Source organism: Phascolarctos cinereus, unplaced genomic scaffold (assembly GCF_003287225.1).
Source record: "Phascolarctos cinereus isolate Bilbo 61053 unplaced genomic scaffold, phaCin_HiC Scaffold_1;HRSCAF=81, whole genome shotgun sequence".
Classification (NCBI taxonomy): Eukaryota; Metazoa; Chordata; class Mammalia; order Diprotodontia; family Phascolarctidae; genus Phascolarctos; species Phascolarctos cinereus.
The window spans coordinates 46,864,097-46,886,956 of record NW_027555514.1 but is presented as its reverse complement, the minus strand read 5'-3'; the positions used below and the strand labels follow the sequence as shown (position 1 = coordinate 46,886,956).

The 22,860-nt window shown below is 39.9% G+C and overlaps 1 protein-coding gene and 1 pseudogene across 3 annotated transcripts in view; both read right to left on the bottom strand.

Annotated features, from left to right (window-relative positions):
• The window catches only part of SAMD9L (sterile alpha motif domain containing 9 like), a 48,299-nt gene extending 30,672 nt beyond the window's left edge, over positions 1-17,627 (bottom strand). The window contains exon 1 of one of the 3 annotated variants that reach the window (XM_078151772.1): positions 17,399-17,627. The gene's annotated coding sequence lies outside the window, so the exon portion shown is untranslated. Of the gene's footprint in view, positions 1-16,593; positions 16,713-17,398 lie in introns of those variants that run through there. The other 2 variants (XM_078151771.1, XM_078151770.1) reach the window with 2 other exon arrangements.
• Positions 4,571-19,077, bottom strand: LOC144455815 (small ribosomal subunit protein uS12 pseudogene; annotated as a pseudogene).
• Positions 19,078-22,860: the final 3,783 nt, after the last annotated feature.

Here is a 22,860-nt window from a genome sequence, read left to right as displayed (position 1 = left end):
AACATCCACCAATCAATCAAAAGTGAATGCTGGCTAGGTGGTGCAGTGGATAGAGCTCTGGCCTTGGAGTCAGAAGGACCTGAGTTCAAATCTAGTCTCAGACCAGACACTTGACACTTAGTAGCTCCGCAATCCTGGGCAAATCACTTAACCCCAGTGGCTTCACCAAAAAAAAAAAAAGGTTAGAGCAGCTAGGTGTCCCAGTGGATAGAGCACCGGCCTTGGAGTCAGGCGGACCTGAGTTCAAATCTTGCTTCAGACACATAATACTTACTAGCTGTGTGACTTGGGGCAAGTCAACCCCAACTGCCTCACAAAAAAAAAGCAAATGCTGCAAAATTACGAAAAACAAGAGCTACAAAAGGAGAGACAGAAAAAATATCCTGACATGATTTCTTTATGGAGGTCAGAGATGCAGATTGCAGTACATAGCACAGATTTTCAGACTTTCTTGATTTATTGATCCATTTTGCTGACTTTTCCCCCTTTTTTCTTTGTTTGCTTTTTAGCTAGACAATGGGGTTAAGTGATTTGTCCAGGGTCACACAGCTAGTAAGTGTTACATGAATGAGGCCAGATTTGAACTCAGGTCCTCCTGAACCCAGGTCTGGTACTCTATCCACTGAGCCATCTAGCTGCCCCCCTTTCTTCTTTAAAAATAGTATTATATGGGTTGGCTTTCTGATAAAGAGGGGAAAGGAGGGATATTGGGAGAAATTTTGGTGATTTAAAAAATTACCAATAAAAATTTGTTTAAAAAAATTTTAATGGTTGTTTAATTGAATTAAATTGATATGGTAAGCCTCTGGGAAAGGAGTCCACTAGGTTGGAAATGGAGCAGGTCAAAGCACCTGTGCCAATGAATTGAGAGATTGGGCCTGTGAGGAGCCATTGCATTTACAGCCTGGGCAAGTTAGGGAGCCCAGCCTTTAAAAATAAACAGCAGTGAACAAATTAGCAAATAAATGTTTGAATGGGTAGTTAGGTAGAGAGGTAGGAGAAAGACAAAGAGAGACAGAGAGAAAGGGAGAGATAAGGGGAGAGAGAGACAGAGAGAGAAAACAGGGAGACAGAGACAGAGACACAGACAGAAAGGCAGGTAGATGGACAGATGGAAAGTTAGACATATAGACATAGATAGAAAGTTAGACAGAGATACATATAGAGATAGACAGATAGATAGAGATAGATAGATAGATAGATAGATAAATGGACAGATAGAGATAGACATAGATAGATAGATGAATGGACAGATATGGATAGATAGATAGATAGATAGATAGATAGACAGACAGACAGACAGATAGATGGATGGATGATAGATAACTTGTCTGCCCTGGTATCACCCCCATATTCCTTCACTCTCCCATACTCACTTGAGGATGTCTCCCTTTTTGCCACTCAGGGTCTAGCTTCTTAAGCATGCCTCCCAGGTCAGGGTCTTTCATTTTCTTTTAGACCCTTCCTGGATTTCCTGCAATCTGACTCTCCTCACTACTCTGTCAGAATGGCTGTTAGGATGACAAGGTTGTTGCCTTAGAGCTGGAAGGACTGGAGAGATGCAGGCATCTAGTCTAACCCTCTCATTTTGCAGATGTGGGGACCAGGCTATTGTGCCCAGGTATGAGTCACCCTATCTTGTAAAACCCTCCTTTTCTGACCCCCAAGTGCCCTGAGGCAACACTTATGAAATACAAAAGCATAAGGCAAATGGCCTTTTGCAAATGTCTTCTTTCCCAAACTTGCTCTTTCCAAAACCACATCCCCTTCCTTGATCCTCAAACCTGCTTTTGGTTTCTCTTGCTACTTCATTAGTAGGCTTGCTGCTATATATTCTCCTCAGTAACTGGAACCTCATGCAAGTCTCCCTTGCACGCGCATGCACACACACACACACACACACACACACACACACACACACACACATGCACACACACCATCCAGTGCTCTCCTTCTGGGTGTAAGCCTGCTGATGGCACTGAGAACCACATGCATGATCCCCAAATCTGTTATCCTAAGAAATGTGTTCCTGTTCTGCAGTTTCAAAGTCAATTCTTCCACAGCCCTTCTGGCTCTTTGCTCCAGTCAGTAGCAGGAGGGTATCAGAGGACTGCCATTCTGCTATGGGGTGGGGAGAGAGGTGGCCAGGCTTCCATGGTGGAGAGGTGGCAGGATTCCTGGGGTTGGGATGCCAGGGATTCCTGGGGCCACTCACAATCTCACTCACTGGCTAAGACAAGAAATCTAAATCACCTCAAAAGATGCAGCAGCTGCTTCTGACCTCCTTGGACAAGATTGCTAAGGTATGAAGATGTTTAAGTGAAAGGGACCTAGGTAACATAAGCCAGTGACACCTGCAAATGGATGGGGAGCCCTTAGATATGTAGGGGGACAAAGTGGGGGGGAGAAATGAATTATTCCCTCAATCACAGAGGAGTTGATGTCTCTTTCAGGAGGGCTACCTACTGACCTCCTCTTTCTTTTGGTGAGAAAATGGGGGTTAAGTGACTTTCCCAGGGTCACACAGCTAGTGAGTATCGTGTGTCTGAGGCCACATTCGAACTTGGATCCTCCTGACTCCAGGGTTGGTGCTCTATCCACTGCACCACCCAGCTGCCCCAACCTCCTCTTTTCTAATGCAATTTACCACTAAGTAGAAGCTGATTAGTCAGACTCATCCCGGGTGGTCAGTCAGCCAATAAATATTTATTAAGTGCCTATGATGGGAATGTGTGAGAGCTACATACTCTGACGAGGGGGAATCTTCCTCAGATCCTGTCCATGAGATGGTGGACAACAGAAGAGGCAAGGAGGGGGCAGTTAGAGGGTTTCACAGACATTCACTCTTCCTCTGGCTGGATGAGAACTCTGGATGTGGAAATGCCTTCCCCGTTATATAACCTTTGACCATAGTATGCTTAAGGTCCTCATCCACCACGACACCAAAAAAATGTCTTCTACTATACCACACAGTTTCAATAATAAAAATAAAAATAGCTAACACCTTTATAGCACCTACTATGTATTAGGCACTGTGCTAAGTGCTTTACAATGATCTCATTTGATCCAGGGTTAGGTAGGTGCTGTTATTATCCCTATTTTACAGATGAGGAAACTGAGGCAAAGTATTAAGTGACTTGCCCAGGGTCACATAGCTAGCAAGTGTCTGAGGCTGGATTTGAACTCAAATCTTCCTGACTTCAGGCAGATACTACATCAGAGAAAGTTCCATATATCCATCCTAATCTTCACACAGAGTGGTCAGGCCAAATATCACGCCCCATCACAAGCCTAAGAACAAGGCCTCCATGAGTTGATGCTTACAAACATTAGGAACCTCCTTAGGCCATCTTCAAGGTGGTTTTTCATATAGCTTGCTTTGTGAAGATTAACAGCCTGTCTTTTGTGCTCAACTAAGTTTTAGGGAGACAAGATAAATACCAGGACTGAGATCAGGATCTATTTTTCCCAAAGACAAGTTTGTTTCTTTCCTCCTGATGCTTCCTATTTTATATTACACCTCCTTTCCTTACTCCTACTAGCCTTTTACACCTTACCCCCAGCTCCCTTTACTTAACTAGGTCACTACATTATAAACAAAGCTCCTTTCATCACTGTGTGACTCTAACCAGAACCAAACACTGAAAACATGCCTCCTCTCGCAGCCCCTTCCCACTCTATAGGCAAATGGTAGTTTCATGGAAATTAAGCCTATAGACAAGTATAGCATGGCTCCTCAGCTCACCATTTGGGGCATTGATGTGCCAGTATAGCTTCTGAAGTACTGAAGCTTTGCTTACAATAAGGGTGCATATAAAAAGCTGGCTTATCCACCACGAGGGTAACTGATACCAGAATATGTTTCCATGTGGGCAACGAAGTCTGCTGGCTGACTGCAGGTTTCTGAACAACAGGAATGATGGAAAAAGTCCTTTAAAAGCCCTTGGGTTCCTATATTGAAGTTAAGGAGTATCCCTCTTCTTCTTCCTCATTGCTAGCATTTTGGCACTGCCCGTTTGAACTTTTCTCTCTTACAGGGGATTAGTCAAAGAGGAGGATTTTGTCTGAGCTTGGTTTGCAGCCAAGGTAACCCCTTTCCTCTGGTCACAGACACCAGGATGGCTCTGGAAGTTTCTGTTCACATGGTGTTGAATAGCATGGTATCAAAGCTTCTTCTCCAAGATCTTTAGATGGGACATCATCCTTGCAAAGAAGGCTGAGTATGGCCTTAAAACCCTTCCACAAAAAAACAAAAAAAAATCACTTCCACAGTAAAGACAAGCATATAGTGTTATCCTCTGATGATTGACAATGACTTGGGGCTGCCTAGCTGTATGATGGAGATGTCTTCCTCTCTCACTGATCACCGGTGCTGGTGCAGCCTGAAGTGAAGTAAGGAACTCGCCCCTTGTATTTGCTGAGCATTGGGTGGGCTCTTTTCTGGGTCTGCATGGAGAGGAGCCTCCTCACTTTCCTGGGTAGGGGCAGCTGAATTTGAATAGAAGTGGCTACCCATGGCTCACCTTGCAGAAGACTTTGCTTACAATAAGGGTACAAATGAAAAGTGGGCTTATCCACTTGAAAGGAGCACTTTCAAGTTTGTCACCTTCTGGAACAGGTTCTTGGGGTGGAGCAGCTGGAACAGCTGGTTTGACCTCCTGGGAAGGTGGTACATTTGCCTTTTGTGACATTGGATCTTCAGCATCTGGGAGGGGCCATCAGGTCTGGGAGGTGAAAGCTTGGTCTCTGAAACTGTTGAGGAATCTTCCTTGGCCTTTTGGTGTTCCTGGTCATTTGGTGTTTGGTCTCCTTTTGGAGAAGGAGCCATGATAGACTTTAGTTCTTTTGAGGAGTCTTCCAAGTCTTCTTCCTTGGCTTTTCGGTGCTCCTGGTCACTTGTGCTTTTGTTTCTTTTTTAGAGGAGTAGCCATCTTGGGAATTCATTCTCACTGCCAAGAGCCTAGCCTTTTTCCCTGTTAGTATTGACAGTTTTTTAAGTTCTCTTTCCTAACAGGTCCTGCACCCCATGCCACCTACCTACCCTTAAACGAAAGGTCAGTGACCCCCAAGGAGAACTGGTATGAAGTCATTGACTTGGCCAATACCAATCCCCTTCCATGAGGAAAACCAGGAATAATTACCTTTTACCTGGCAGGGCCTCTAATACATCATCGCTACCCTGCCTCAAGGAAACGTTAACACATTCCTGCAATCTGCCATCACTCCTTGCTGGTCTGGTGACATTCTTGTATTTTATCAGTGACAATCACTATCAGCCCAAATGAAGAGGTTGCCAAAAATTCTTTAGAAGTGGTACTATATAGCTTAGATTCTTAAAATCCATCCACTGCTCAGATTCTTAGAACCTAGCCAACACCTTACAGACTCTCAGATTCCTCAAGAGTCTGGCTAATATGGCAGGCCTCTAATAAACCTTTTCTTTGGCTGAAAAAAAAGAAAAGAAGTGGTACTATAGACCCTTAAGGCAGAAAAAGGCTGCGGACCCACACAGCAAATGAAATTCCTGGGAGCCCAGTGGGTGGGGAGCAAGAGAGACATTTCTAACCTGGTTGAGGACAAACTCTTTAGCTTAGGGACCCCTAAGAATAAAAAGGACACACTATTAGGACAGCACATTTGCCTTCTGAGTATCTTATTGAAACACCTGTTTAAAGTATCACATCATTCATCAGTCTTTGAATGGAGGTCAGAACAAAAAGCACTAGCTAGGGCGTCACTGGTCATTGACTAAGCCCTGCTGCTAGGACCTTCTCTCTCTTAGGACGACGCTGAGCTCCAGGTGTCCCTAAGCAGCAAGACCATAGACTGGAGGCTTTTTCTGAGAAGCAAGCCAAAGTATAAGATTTGAAGAAACTGTATCATATACATATAAATTATATATAAATACACTTATATGTACATATATACATACATACATATATAAATACACACATATATACATACATATGTACATATGTATGTATATATATATACATATATACGTATATGTGTGTGTGTGTGTGTGTGTGTGTGTGTGTGTATATATATATATATCCAAGCACAGAATGTTAGAGCTGAAAGCATTGGATGTTAGAAATGGAAAGGACCTCATAGATTATTTGTATCTCATTTGTAAAAGCAGCAAACTCCACCACAAGACTTGGGCAGGGAGCAAAGGTACATGGGTGTGGCTGGCTGCTGCCACGCAGTTCGCTTTCTACAGTTGTCTAAGTTCCAATAGGACTTCAGACATGGCCAAAGGACAAACTGCTGAAAGGTCTGCTGGTGGGTTTTACTGGTTCTGCTCTGCTATGTCCATGGTTAGGAGAAGCTTTTTGGAGGGGTAGTGGAGTGGAGACTGGCTGTATAGCCGGAACTGAGGTCATCTTTTAAAAGGCCTAAGTTAGCCTTACACTAAGTTCTTTATTTCATTCTCTTTGGGTGTGCTATGCTGATTTGTAAAAAATGAAAGCAGAGATATCAATAACAATTTATAAAAATAAAAAATGCTTGTGGCATTGAATTAAACTGAATCACTACTTTGAAACATGGCTTATGCTTATATATATAAAATACATGTATTTATATAAACATGTAATATTTTATTTTACCCCCACAAAGAGCATCTATTCCACTGACAGCGTCCAGGGAAAGACAATTCTGTAAGGCTAGAGATCTTAGGATCCTGTTGAGGTCATTTGGCTCTGAGAAATAGGCCTTCAGTCCTTGGCTTCTGCATTTATTCTTTTCCCTTGTAGGTGAAGGGATTGGAGGCTCCAATTTTATGAGTTTTAAAATATCCAGAGTGAGGCTTTAGGCTTCTCGGTTTCTAGGTTTTGCAAGCAACTCAGTCCTAATGCTCAGAGGAAGAAGAAGTGGTCTTTGGGAGTGACTTTTGGGAGCTAGCTCAGTAGTAGTTGAGATAAAGACTTTTTTTTTGATAGATATACACATTTGGATATAAACTTGATAAGTCCAATGCTATATAGAGACTATGCTCGGAGTCAACTCAACCTCCCTCGACAACTTATTCTTAAGGTGGAATAAGAGGAAGTGTCTTCCTCAAGGTATTAGAAGGAAGTGTTTGTACTTTGCTCTGGCTTATATCTTTGGAATAAATATCCAAACTAGCAAAAACTAATCAATGTTAAATGGTTAAATGGAATTGGTGTCCTCCCCACTTAGCTTGGAGGCTCAAGCCAAGACTATTAGATATGAAAAACCCAAAATCCCTCAGAATACCCCTAAACCCCTGAGAGACCAGACATATCCTTTTTGGTTCTTAGAGAATGAGGCTACATCAACAAAAAAAAGAGAACAAAGATTTTCCCCAGATATCTCAGGGTACACTCTTCCCTATCCCACCCTGGTCTGTTGGAGGAGTTTCCACATAACATTGGTCCCACCAAGTTTACTCTTCCTCTCAGTTACTATTGAGCTAGATCCCAAAGATCATCCTTGTTCCTCACCAACATTGAGCTGGTGACAAAAACTATACACTAGGGTGCTGGAATGCTGGGCCCCCCAGATGGCCAGATGCTTACTCTCTTGACCTTTCAAAATCCACAAGATTTTTCACCTAGAAGGAAGCACAAATACAGAGGCCAAGGACCTGATGCTTACTTCTCTAGGCACTGTAGCCTCTCAAGAAAGAAGTTCCCCAAGGCTTCTCCCTACAACATTTTCTTTTTCCAGACATCATCAGCAAAATAATCAAACCACCATAGCACAGCTGAAGAGAAGGAGACAGGGGCAGCTAGGTGGCGCAGTGGATAGAGCATTGGCCCTGAAGTCAGGAGGACCTGAGTTCAAATCCAGCCTCAGACCAAAACACTTGACATGTTTTAGCTGTGTGACCCTGGGCAACTCGCTTAACCCCAATTGCCTAAAACAAAACAAAACAAAAAGCAAAGAGAAGGAGGCAACAGACTGGGCTCTAGGCCATAGCTAACTCAGTCTCTTTGACTAGACCTCCACTTCCAGCTATATAACCAGTTAGAAAGGGGGTGGAGGAGGCTTGTCTTTTTTTTCTTTCAATTTACTTATTTTTAGTTTTCAACATTTACTTCCACAAAATTTTGAGTTCTAAATTTTCTCCTCATCCCTCCCCCCCCCCCACCCCATGAGGTCCTGCATTCTGATTCCCCCTTCACCCAATCTGTTCTCCCTTTTATTACCCTCCCCCTCTTATCCTCTTCCCCTTATATTTTCCTATAGGGTAAAATAGATTTAAATACCCCTTTGCCTGTGCATCTTATTTCCCAGTTACATGCAGAAACAATTTCTAATATTCATTTCTAAAACTTTGAGCTCCAAATTCTCTCCCTTCCTCCCTCCCCACCCACCCTCATTGAGAAGGCAAGCAACTCGACATAGCCTATACACGTGCAGTCATGCAAAATACTTCCATAATAGTCAAGTTGTGAAAGACTATATTTCCCTCCATCCTATCCCAGCCCCCATTTATTCTTTTTCCTTGGTGCCTCCTCCCCGAATCTGCCCTCCTTTCTATCATCCTTCCCTCTGTTATCACCTTCCCCCTCTATTTTCTGGTAGGGTAAGATAGATTTCCATACCCAATTGGGTGTGTATATTATTCCCTCCTTAATCCAAATGTGATAAGAGTAAAGCTCACTCATTCCTTCTCACCTTCCCCCTCTTTCTCTACACTGTAAAAGTTTTACTTGCCTCTTTTATATGAGATAATTTACCCCATTCTACCTCTCCCTTTCTCCTCCCAGTACATTTCTCTCTCACCCCTTAATTTTCTTTTTTAGATAGCATCCCTTCATACTCAACTCACCCTGTGCTCTCTGTCTATAGATATTCCCTCCAACTACCCTAATAATGAGAAAGGTCTCATGAGTTACAAATATCATCTTTCCAGTTATAAATGTAAAAAGTTCAACTTTAATAAGTCCCTTATGATTTCTCTTTCCTATTTGCCTTTTCACACGTCTCTTGAGTCTTGTATTTGAAAGTCAGTTTTTCTATTTAGCTCTACTGCTCAAGAATGCATTAAATTCCTCTACATCATTGAATATCAATTTTTTCCCCTCATTGGTTACTCTCAGTTTTGCTGGGTAGGTGATTTTTGGTTTTAACCCTAGCTCCAGAATATCATATTCCAAGCCCTCTGGTCCCTTAATGTAGAAGCTGCTAAATCTTGTGTTATCCTGATTGTGTTTCCACAACACTTGAATTGTTTCTTTCTGGCTGCTTGCAATATTTTCTCCTTCACCTGGGAACTCTGGAATTTGGCTATAACATTCCTGAGAGTTTTGCTTTTGGGATCTCTTTCAAGAGGTGGTTGGTGGATTCTTTCACTTTCTATTTTACCATCTGGTTTGAGGATATCAGGGCAGTTTTTCTTGATAATTTCTTGAAAGATGATATCTAGGCTCTTTTTTTTTTATCATGGCTTTCAGGTAGTCCAATAATTTTTAAGTTCTCTCTCCTGGATCTATTTTCCAGGTCAGTTGTTTTTCCAATGAGATATTTCACACTATCTTCTATTTTTTCATTCTTTTGATTTTGTTTTTATAATTTCTTGATTTCTCATAGAGTTATTAGCTTTGCTCCATTTTAATTTTTAAGGAATTATTTTCCTCAATGAGCTTTTGGACCTCCTTTTCCATTTGGCCAATTTTTTTGGGTCTCCTTTAGAAAACTGTTGACAATTTTTAATGATTTTCTTGCATCACTCTCATTTCTTTTCCCAGTTTTTTCTCTACTTCTCTTACTTGCTTCTCAAACTCCTTTTTGAGTTCTTCCAAGGCCTGGGACTGATTCATATTTTTCTTGGAGGCTTTGGATGGAGGAGCTTTGACTTTGTTGTCTTCTGGTTGTATGTTTTGATCTTCTTTGTCACCAAAGTAAGATTCTATAGTCTGACTTTTTCCCCTCTGTTTACCCATCTTCCCAGCCAGGTGCTTGACTTTTAAACTCTTTGTTAAGGTAGGGCTCTGCTTCCAGTGTGGAGGTTGTACTATCCCAAGCTTCAGGAGTTTTGTGTAGCTGTTTTCAGAAATACTTCTAGGGACCTGTAAGTTTTCAGTTCTTCCAAGGTGGTATGTTCTAAGGAGATGTGTTTACTCTTCTCTTAGCCTGTACATGACCACAAGCACTCTTTTCTGCCCTGGAAATGAGAGGAGAGTTCCCTCTCACTGCTGCCACAAGCTCTGCTATGCCAGTACTCCTCCTCACCCCAGGACTGCTACCCAGGACTGGGGCCCAAATCATGGGCAAAGCAAGAGAATCCTGCCTCAGTGCCAGCAAAGAGATCCCTGCAATCCCCCTCTGATCAGCTGCTTGATCTCCCCCACCAGCTGTAGGCCAAGAGCCCCAGAAGGAGCTGCTGCCACTGTGGCCACCACCTTGGGGCTGTGCTAGGACCAGGACTGAACCACACTCTTCTCTCACCCAGGTCCAACAGATCTTTCCCACTGACCTTCTAAGTTGTCTTTGGCCTTTGTGGGTTGAGAAGTCTGGAAACCACCACAGCTCCTCTTGATTCAGTCTCCTGAGGCCTGCTCCAGGTTTGCTGAGGCCTGGTCTTTGCCTGCTTAGCCCACGCTGAACTGTGCTTCTCTCCCAGCTTAGTGCAACAGACTTTTCCCATCGACCATCCAGATTGTCTTGGGCTGGAAATTTGTTTCACTCTGTTTTTTTGTGGATTATGCTGCTCTAGAATTTGTTTAGAGTCATTTTTCACAAGTATTTGGAGGGGTTTGGGGGAGAGCTCAAGCGATTGCTTGCTTTTACTCTGCCATCTTGGCTCCGCCTTCCAAGATGGGAGGCTTCTCTTAACCCATGGATAGAAAATTGTAATCAGTTAGGTTATATCTAGGCAGCTAGGTGGCACAGTGGATAGAGTCTTGCACCTGGAGTCAGGAAGACTTGAGATCAAATTCTGCCTCAGATACTTACTAGCTGTGTGACACTGGGCAAGTCATTTAATCAATTGTAAAATAGGGGTAATAACAGCACCTACCTTGCAAGTTTGTTGTGAGGATCAATGAGATACGTGTAAAGTGCTTAACAGAAAAGAGCATGGCACATAGAAGGCACTATATAAATGCTTATTCCCTTCCCTCCTCCCTCCAACCCCCCATTTACAGAATGTCTACACATGCAACATATGCTATGTCATCAGGACTCTTCCAGAAGTGGCTGAAGTACTCTGTACCTGCATCAGACCTCCATCACACTACCAGTATTTACTTTTGTTTCTTAACTTAGCAAATATGATAAAGTTGTGGACTCACAGAAATTCAAAGCCAAGAGTTGTGTCTCAGTTAATATTTACAGATAAAGAGTGGGAGGAAGAGAGAAGGGCCATGGAAAGATAGGCTAAAAAATAATTAGAAACTAAATAATCTAATCCTAAAAAATGATTGGGTCAAACAACAAATCATAGGAACAATCAATAATTTCATTCAAGAGAATGACAATAATGAGATAACATTTTTCTTATTCTAGTCAGATAAAATGTTTGGTTTAGACTGACTCTGGCACACTGAGTCACTTTTGAATGGTTGGACAAAGTGGAAGATAGGTGTTGGCCTCTTACAAGGCTGGCAATAGATTTGAAATCCATATACACCAGAAAAATAGCTGTAAGGTCCTAAGAACTACAGGCTTCAGAAGGAGCTCGCACAATCATTTTTTCACTCTCCTTTTCATTTACATGGGCCATTTGACTCACCAACCTTTGAAAAGCAACCCATGCATTGCAAAAGGAGAATGAGAAAGAGATGGATGTTCCTGAATGGAAGTGAATGCCTGAGATTTCTGCTCATGTGAAGGCAGGGAAAGAAAGTTATTTACTAGGTTGTTGCTGCCTCAGGGGATGACTGACTGCTGAGCCTATCTAATTCTCCAGTGTTTTCTCCTGCTTACTAGAAGAATTAGGCTCAGAGAGATAGTCATTTGTCCAAGGTTCAGAATTCAAGTCTTCTCAATACTAGTCCTGAAATCGTCTCTTTCTGACTCATCCATGGTGTCAGGCAGATACCAAAAGTATTTGTTTTCAGAAAAGGAGCTAAAACTAAACTAAATTAAAATTAAAATGGAAGAAGTTAAAGAGGTGAATAGAACATTAGAAAAGTTAGGTATGATACACCTCTGGAGAAAACCGAATGGGGATAGAAAGGAATATACTTTTTTTCCAGCAGTACATGGCACATACACAAAAATTGACCATGTACTAGGGCATAAAAACCTCACAAGCCAATGCAGAAAGGCAGAAATATTAAATGCATCCTTTTCAGATCATGATGCAATAAAAGTTATATGTAATAAAGGGTCATGGAAAGATAGACTAAAAAATAATTGGAAACTAAATAATCTAAAAAATGAAAAACAAATCAAGAAACAATCAATAATTTCATTCAAGAGAATGACAATAATGAGACAACATACCAAAACTATGGGATGCAGAAAGCAGTTCTTAGGGGAAGTTTTATATCTCTAAATGCTTATGTAAATAAAATAGAAAAAGAGGAGATCAATGAATTGGGCATACAACTAAAAAAACTAGAAAAAGAACGAATTAAAAATCCTCAATTAAACACCAAATTAGAAATATTGAAAACCAAAGGAAAAATTAATAAAATTGAAACTAAGAAAACTATTGAACTAATAAATAAAACTAAGAGCTGGTTTTATGAAAAAACAATAAAATAGATAAACCTTTGGTTAATTTAATTAAAAAAAAGAAAGAAGAAAACCAAATTACTAGTATCAAGAATGAAAAGGGTGAAGCTACCACCAAGGAAGAGGAAATTAAAACAATAATTAGGAATTATTTTGCCCAACTATATGCCAACAAATTTGACAATCTTAGTGAAATGGATACATATTTACAAAAATATAAATTGCCCAGATTAACAGAAGAGGAAGTAAAATACTTAAATAACCCCATCTCAGAAAAAGAAATTGAACAAGCCATTGATGAACTCCCTAGGAAAAAATCTCCAGGGCCAGATGGATTTACATGCGAATTCTATCAAACATTTAAAGAACAATTAATTCCAATACTATATAGACTATTTGGGAAAATAGGTGAAGAAGGAGTCTTACCAAATTCTTTTTATGATACAAATATGGTGTTGATACCTAAACCAGGAAGAGTCAAAAGAGAAAGAAAATTATAGACCAATTTCTCTAATGAATATAGATGCAAAAATTTTAAACAAAATACTAGCAAATAGATTGCAGCAACTTATCACAAGAATAATACACTATGACCAGGTAGGATTTATACCAGGAATGCAGGGTTGGTTCAATATTAGGAAAACTATCAGCATCATTGAGCATATCAACACCAAAACCAACAGAAACCACATGATCATCTCAATAGATGCAGAAAAAGCTTTTGATAAAATACAACACCCATTCCTATTAAAAACACTAGAAAGCATAGGTATAAATGGAGTCTTCCTTAAAATAATAAATAGCATCTATCTAAAACCTTCAGCAAGCATTATATGTAATGGGGACAAGCTAGAAGCATTTCCAATAAGATGGGGTGAAACAAGGATGTCCATTATCACCACTGTTATTCAATATTGTACTGGAAATTAGCTTTAGCAATAAGAGAAGAAAAAGAAATTGAAGGCATTAGAATAGGCAAAGAAGAAACAAAGCTATCACTCTTTGCAGATGACATGATGATATACTTAGAGAATCAAGTAAAAAACTACTTGAAATAATAAACAACTTTAGCAAAGTTGCAGGCTATAAAATAAACCCACATAAATCATCAGCATTTCTATATATTACCAACAAAGCCCAACAGCAAGAGATAGAAAGAGAAATCCCATTTAAACTTACTGTAGACATTATAAAATATTTAGGAGTCTACCAACAAACCCAGGAACTCTATGAACACAATTACAAAACACTTTTCACACAAATAAAATCAGATCTAAATAATTGGAAAAACATCAGTTGCTCATGGGTAGGCCGAGCTAATATAATAAAAATGACAATCCTACCTAAGCTAATTTACTTATTCAGTGCCATACCAATCAAACTACCAAAAAATTATTTTATAGAGTTAGAAAAAATAATAACAAGATTCATTTGGAAAAACAAAAGGTCCAGAATATCAAAGGAACTAATGAAAAGAAATGCAGGGGAAGGTGGCCTAGCAATTCCAGATCTTAAATTGTATTATAAAGCAGCAATCATCAAAACTGCTTGGTACTGGCTAAGAAATAGGGAGGTGGATCAGTGGAATAGGTTAAATATGCAAGACACAGTAGTCAATGACTATAGTAATCTATTATTTGATAAACCCAAAGACCCCAGCTTCTGGGATAAGAACCCACTCTTTGAAAAAAACTGCTGGGAAAACTGGAAAAGAGTATGGCAGAAACTAGGCATAGACCCAAATCTCACACCATATACCAAAATAAAGTCAAAATGGGTTCATGACTTAGATATAAAGGCTGATACCATAAGTAAACTGGGAGAACAAGGAATAGTTTACCTATCAGATCTATGGAGAACAGAAGAATTCATGACCAAACAGGAGATAGAGAACATTATGAAAAGCAAAATGGATAATTTTGATTACATTAAATTGAAAAGTTTTTGCACAAACAAAGCCAATGCAACTAAGATTAGAAGGAAGGTAGAAAATTGGGAAAGAATTTTTACAACCAGTCTCTCTGATAAAGGCCTCATTTCTAAAATATATAGAGAATTAAGACAAATTTATAAGAACACAAGCCATTCCCCAATTGATAAATGGTCAAAGGATATGAACAGACAGTTCTCAGATGAAGAAATTAAAGCCATCTATAGTCATATGAAAAAATGCTCTAAATCATATTGATTAGAGAAATGCAAATCAAAACAACTCTGAGGTACCACATCACACCTATCAGATTGGCCAACATGACAAAACAGGAAAATGATAAATGTTGGAGAAGATGTGGGAAAATTGGAACACTAATACATTGTTGGTGGAGTTGTGAAATGATCCAACCATTTTGGAGAACAATTTGGAACTATGCCCAAAGGGCTACAAAAATGTGCATACCCTTTGATCCAGCAATAGCACTTCTAGGGCTATATCCCAAAGAGATCAAACAAATGGGAAAAGGACCCACATGTACAAAAATATTCATAGCAGCTCTTTTTGTGGTGGCAAAGAATTGGAAATTGAGAGGATGCCCATCAATTGGGGAATGGCTGAGCAAGTTGTGGTATATGAATGTAATGGAATACTATTGTGCTATAAGAAATGATGAACAGGCACTTCAGAAAAACCTGGAAAGACTTATATGGTCTGATGCTGAGTGAAGTAAACAGAACCAAGAGGACTTTGTACACAACAGCAGCCACGTTATGCAATGACTAATATTGATAAACTTAACCCTTCTCAGCATTACAAGGATCTAAGACATCTCCAGAGGCCTCGGATGGAAAATGCCCACATCCAAAGAAAGAACTATGGAAGTGAATGCTATCTTTTTTTCTCTTCTGTTGAGTTTTGTTTCATCTTTCTGATGGTTCCTCCTATTGGTTTTAATTTTTACTTACAACACTAATGTGAAAATATGTTTAATAGGTATGTAAATGTAAAGCCTATATCAGATTGTGCCTCTTGGGGAGGTGGTGGGGAGGAAGAGGGAGAAAAATTTTAAACTCAAAAGCATTTGGAAGTGATTGTTGATAAATCAAAATAAATTAAGAAAATAAAAAAAATTAATAATTAATTTTAAAAATAAGTAAATAAAATTAAAATGGAGAGAGACTCCCACATTCATTGAATACAACTTTTGTCTCAAAGAACTTAATGAATTAGTATTTTTCTGAGCAGTTTTTGTATTACTCCTCTATGAAAATGACAGTGCTCCTTAGGGGTGGACATGTCTTAGATTAGATTTAGATGATCTCTTAGGATTAGGGTTACCCTGCTAGCTTTCTGATACAGGAATTATAATTATCTTGTAGTACCTGTAGATATGTATGTGTGTATATCTTTATATTAATACATATCTACATCTATATATATTATATGTGTGTATATAGAAACACATACATATATATGTATTTGTGTGTATATATAATACATATATTATTTTTAAAATATGTATTTTCCCCAATTACATGTTAAAATAATTTTAAGATGTGTTTTTTGTTTAGGTTTTGAGTTCTGAATTCTATCCCTCTTTCCTTCCCTCCCCTCCCCTCTGTCCCCTTCCTGAGATGGTATGTGCAATGACGTAAAACATTTCCGTATTAGTCATTTCATACATATATTATACACATTAAAACTTCCTATGACATAACTTTTAGAAATCCTCTTGGAGAGCTAGGGCCTGGGTTACAACATATGAATGAACACTTTATCTTAAACATGGCTCTAAAAAATTTACAAACCATTTAAAAAATCTTTTTCCAATAAAATAACAAAAGCTCTAGGATAAAAACAAACAAAAAAAAGAAAAAAATCAGGCAGCTCCTCCCATCCCCACTTTTCCCTGGCTTTCTGCATCTTGTCAGTATCCCTGCCTGTCCTCTGTTGCGTTGATCCTTCCTTTGGCATCTCCTACTTCTCAGTATATTCATTCTTACCGTTTTGAAGATTTCTGGCAAACGTTTGGAGGATTTCTGCAAAGGGCGGGTGGGGCAGGAGGTCACTTGTATGTTAGTTTCCTTTTCCCTGAGCTGAACGGTGACGTGCTGTAGGCAGAGTGCTACAAGCCCTGTTTGTGGTTGGTTGGGTGGTTCTTCCCCAGCCCCACTACCGGTCCCCCCTCCCCCCGCTGTCGTGATGGGAAGATGAAGGGGTATTGTGAGTCTGTTGTCAATAAAAATCCCAAATTGTCAGCCCGTTTGGCCTCCGAATTGTTTCATTTTAATGGCACCCGCCAGTCTATCATTTTACTGTCTCAGACATCAGGTAGAGCTTTTTCTTTTAGCGGCCTCCTCCCCGCCCCCGTATAGAATTAGAGGACTAGCCCTGTGAGGAGTTTCACATTTCAAATCTCTGATCTAAAGTTTGAAAAGGAGACCCCTTGTGATCCACCTGCCCTACAACACACGCGCGCGCGCGCGCACACACACACACACACACATACACACACACACTTTGTGTGTGTGTGTGTATATATAAAAACTAAAAATACAGGTTATCCCAAAAGTCTTAGTGTCGTTTTAAGTCTGAATAAGTTTAAAACTGCACTAAGACCTTTGGGACACCCTATATTGGCATATGTATGTATGTATGTATGTATATACAGATATATATACACAGGTATATGCATACATATGTCTAGTTTTATTTGTTTAAAGATCATGGCAACAACAACAAACCTAGACCTCTCCACTGTTAAGTCTAATAAAGGAAATGAAACCCTTGTTTCATTCCGGAACTTACCGGAGCTGTCCTGAGAATTCCTTCTTTGAAAGTAGAATCTTGGATTGTATAATGCTATTTCATTTCTATTTGTAATAGCCTAGGCTTTAAATGAAGTAAACTTCCTAATATGCACTTAAAGTAATCAGCAAATTGTAATGCTTTTTCTCCAGAGGTTCTAGAGAAGTAGGCTGAATTTCTGAAGGCTGTGGGACTTTAATTTTAGCTTTACGGGAAGCAGCCTTGAACAGTTCAAGTAGAAATGCCAGAGAATAGGTTTCGCTTTCACTTAAGCTTGCTTCTTTCTTCCCTCCCATCCCCTCTCCCTCCTCTCCCTCAGTTCACATAAGAAATCATACCCTTACCTTTGGGTGCTCTACCCAAGGGAATATAAATTTTGATAGCTGAAACCTCGAAAGATATCTTGGGGTTTACAGGTAAGATTTCTTTCTTAAGTAGGGCGCCTTAAACCCAAGTCACTAGGGTTCTCATTAATTGGCTAACAATAGGTCCTACCCCAATCCTCATTTGGTCATTGTTTGGGCCTGGTTGGCTCAGAGTAAGTGTAAATTGCAATTTTTTTTTTATTTTGGCCAGAAACCCTGAGGCTGTTCCCCTCTCAGACTGATTTCTTTTTCTTTTCTTTTCATTTTTTTAAAACTAGGTAAAAGAGGCCATTCTTTGTGTCTTTCGTTACCTTGCCTTAATCATTGAATGGATGCTGCTGCTTCGGTCTGAGTGCTAGACAAGGCAGTTAGGTGGTGCAGTGGATAGAGCTCTGGCCTTGGAGTCAGGAGGCCCTGAGTTCAAATCAGGCCTCAGACACTTGACACTTTCTAACTGTGTGAAGCTGGGCAAGTCACTTAACCCTGATTGCCTCGCCAAAACAAAGGCCAAGGTCTCCCACTGCATCATGGGCCATCTCCAGTCTTCTTGATCTACATCTTGCCACTGGACCCAGATGGCTTCAGGGGAGAGAATGAGGCTGTTGACTTTGCAAAGCCCTGCTTCAAGTAAATCCAATTGACTTGCAAGTTGCAAGTCATGGCATCACCTTCCCGATGTCATGGTCCTCTTCAAGAAAAGTGACAGGTTGGGAGATTATTAAATAATTTGACTGAACTACTTCCTGTGAGCAAATTGGTAATTCTTACAAGGAATTAATAAAGCATGTAATTCCCCTGGAGAGACTCCAGAAAACACTGAACTTTAACTCTTTTTTTGTTACATGAAAATTTTTTACTATGACAAAGACGTCATACAATTTGTATGAGCTTGGTCTTTTCTTCTGACATTTGTACGAGACCAGAAGAAAAACATTTGCAACTTTTACAACCTCAAATGGGACTCCAGGAATATCACCAACAGCATGACCTTTTCTACCCAATGCAGCAACCAAAACTTCATCATTTTCCTCAATAAAGTTCAAGCAGCCATCGTTCATAACACAGGCAGTGATTTTTTTTGCCATTCTTAATCAGCTGGACTCTCACACGCTTCCTGATGGCAGAATTGGGCTGCTTGGCTTCCTCACCTACTTTTTCTAAGACAATCCCTTTTGCATGAGACGCTCCTCTAAATGGGTTGGCCTTCAAGGCAGTGCCCAAATGAGATCTGTTCTATTGTTTGTCATGCCACTTTTGGTCTCTCCTGTGGCTTCGGAGCTTTCTAGCAGTAGGAAGACCACAGCATTTACTCATGCTGCCCCCACTGGGGCCAAGAGAAAAGAGGAAGGAAGGAATTGCCTGAAGATGTATTAACTTATTAATACAGTGGGTTGAACTATCATAGGATCTGAGAGGTAAGGTGTCACTTCCTGAAATTATACGCTGTCTTTTCAGAATGACATCAACTCAGGCCTGCACTTCCCATTATTTCTTGAGCTAATAGGATCAGGATCTAGATATAACTTTACCTTAAAAAAGTAAAAATTTCAGTCATTCACAGCCTTCCCAGAGAGGAAGCTAAGAATGAGATAAAGAAAGTGCTTGTTCTTGGAAAAAATCTTTTTAAAGATTGGGATTGTGGAATTATGATTTTTATAATAATCGATATGATATATGTAATGAATATACTAATAGATTAGATTTTTCAGAATTGTCTCTATTGTGAGAGAACTCACAATGCAGCTTGAACTGAGCAATCATGCTTTAACAAGACACACAATCACTGGCATCCTTCTGCCTGCCTTCATACCTGAAGGTGAATGTGAATCAAAGACTGTAGAACCTGTTACCATCACAGAACTCTGGTCCTGTGAGCCACCAAGTAATGACCCCCAAGGACTCAAGCAATATTGCTACCACAGGACTCCAGACTTGTATTTTTTTTTCCATATGTGGGTTTGTCATTGGAAACCACTCAAGCCCTGGAAACAATTGTTTGTAATCCACCTTCTTCACTCCCTTCCCACTTGTGATTTATGTATATAATCTCTGTCTTCACTTCAGCAAGGTGGAATTCTGATCAGGAAAATCCTGGATTTGCACATCAGCTCCTCATAATGAAAATAATTAATTAAACAGCTACCTGATTACTGGCACTTTGCCTCTGGCTTGTTTCTTCATTCTCAGGTTAGAAACTGGCTCAGTAAAATCCTGTTAACAAGGTATAGTATTGGTGGGTGGGTGTAGAAGCAACCTTCTTTCCTCTCTCCCTCCCTCCCTCCCTCCCTTCCTTCCCTCCCTCCTTACCTCTTTTCCTTCCTTCCTTCTTCCTTCCTTTCTTCCTTCCTTCCTTCCTTCCTTCCTTCCTTCCTTCCTTCCTTCCTTCCTTCCTTCCTTCCTTCCTTCCTTCCTTCCTTCTTTTCCTCTGCTAAATCTGTGATCTCATCAATATAGACCTCTCCATTAGTGGAGCCTCAAGTTTTATTATCCTGTAATTACTCTCTCATGTCCTCCCATAAATCCTCCACAGATCAGTAATTCTTAACTGGGGTCTGTGACCTCTTTAAAAAATTTTTCATAATTGTATTTTCATAGAATTGGTTTCCTTTGCAGTCTTACGTATTTTATGCTTTTCAAAGCATTATTCTCAGAAGGGATTCATAGTCATAAGGCTTCCAGAGGAGAGCATCACATAAAAGAGGTTAATAACCCCTGCCAAAGAGGATCTACCCAATGAACTAGTTTTAGTTTGTGAACTCCTTGAGGGCAAAGACTGTCTTTTGCCCCTTTTTGTATCCTTAGCACAATGTTTGGCACATAGTAGAAGCTTAATAAATGTTTATTGACTAACTGACTGAACTAGAACCCTTCCCCTCAATCTTTTAATATATCATTGGTACAATGGGATGAGGAGAACTAGTCCATTGTAAATATAAAATTTAAGCTCACTTTTGAACCTGCAGCTGAAAGGAGTTTGCATTTCCTAGGGGAACATTTGTGGGTATTGGTAACCCACAACTTGTCCTGTCAAGAAGTTCATCCATGTATCTCTAACTCTTTGAGGTTCCCCCTCTTCTTACTACCCTAGACTGTGCATTAGTTATCTCCTCTTAACAATGTTTTCTTTTCTGGTTCTATTTCTGATTATATCTTTTATGCTGCTTCTCTCACACAGTTCTCTGTTGGTAATGCATTACTGCCTACTCACACCCACTAGGCATCTTTTCATTGCCTTTTGGGTGACTATCCATTTAATTCTTTGAAGGCTATGGTATGCTGTGACTCATAGTCACCAGACAGTATCAACAGAAGATTATGGATGATTATAAAAATTATGGACTTTTGTTTCAAGGATAAGTTTGAGGCCATAAAAAATGCTGGGCTATTTCTCAAAGGTGTTCCAACATGTTCTCCTTCTATTCATTTCTAAGCCCAAATTATTATCCTGTATGCAATGTCTGTCCCAGATCTACATACTAATGACCAGTTCTATGGATTGTCCATCCTACTTCACATTATGTTCTTCATCCACTTGGATTTTCCTGTGTGGACAATTAGCTGAACTGTCTTGAGCAATTATGGATCTTATCCAGAAGGGTCTGCAACATTCAGTAAAGTGTCCTACATAAATAGGAATGACCTGAGAACCTCACAAAATTTAGGGAATCCTTCCTTTTTTTTGCATTTTGTGCTGACCACTGGATTTTTTAGTCTCCAAATGCAAGACTTCACATTTATCCATAGCATATCACATATCCATATCCATATCACATTTCTCTTAATTAGATTCAGTTCAGTTCTAGTCCACAAGCTTGTCACAAAAAAAAAGAAAATTGCATCCTTATTCTGTCATCTACTGTGTTATCTATTCTCCTCAAATTTGTGTTATCTACAGATCTGATAATCATTCATTCAGTGCCTTTATCTAAGCCATGGATAAAAATGTGTGTTAGCACAGAATCAAGCACGGATCACTGACGCACTCCGCTGAAGACTGCCTGTCACGTTGTCATTCAATTCTTAACAACTGTTTTTGAGTCCAGTCATCCAAACAGTTCTGAATCTATCTGTTATTATCCTTCAATAGATTTATTATTTAATTATCAGTATCTATTTACATCAAGTCCATTTCTCTATCTTCTCCACAAGGATACTATAAAACTTTTTCTCAAAAACTTAGGCAAGCTATACCCATAGTCTTTTCATCTACTAATTTGATAATCTTTTCTTAGACAGTTTTGAATTTAGAGAGATTGAGTTCATTCTTGGGGACTTCAGCAGTTCTCTCTCTCTTTTTGGCTCATGCCCTGATCCAGAGTTTCCCTTAAGGTCTTCAAAATTGCATTTATACATAAGGTTTCCCCTGAGATAGTTAGAATTAGACTTCTGTCTAGATGTCCACAACAAAAGGAGGAGAGCACTCAGCTACCATGCAAGCACTCAGATGAAGAAAACATTAAACAAAGGACAGGCTTGTTTAACCTGACCCTTCCCCCCCCCAAAAAAAAAAGAAAGAAAAGACTTATACATTTTAACAACTGTCCATATCTACAGAACCTTACCTGTCTGCACACCTATACAGTACTCCAGACTAAAAGTCCTTTTGACAGCTTGAACTCCTCCTTCAAAAATGAAATTTACATGATAACTTCCGTCAAAAGCAAAACACTCAGTTGATAGAGGGCCAATCCATTCACTTACATGGTCAACATAAATCATTTTAATGCAGGGTAAGGCATAAGTTGGTTCTTTCATTCTGGCTCCTCCTGTTACTTTGTAACTAAGATTCCTTAGGTGCCCAGCTATGGGATATAATATGAGAACTGAGGTAGTTAAAGTTATATCAGCTTCAGGGGCTGAGCCAAGATGGCGGAGTAAAAGCAGTGACTTGCTTGAGCTCTCCCCCAAACCCCTCCAAATACCTATTAAAAAAATTCTAAAGCAGCAGAACCCATAAAAAGACAGAGTAAAACCAATTTCCAGCTCAAGACAACCTGGATGGTTGATCAGAAAGGTATATCATGCCGGGCGGGGAAAGGAGCTCAGTGTGGTGTGGGCGCGCAGGCCGCAGCAAACCTGGAGTAGGCCTCAGAGGAC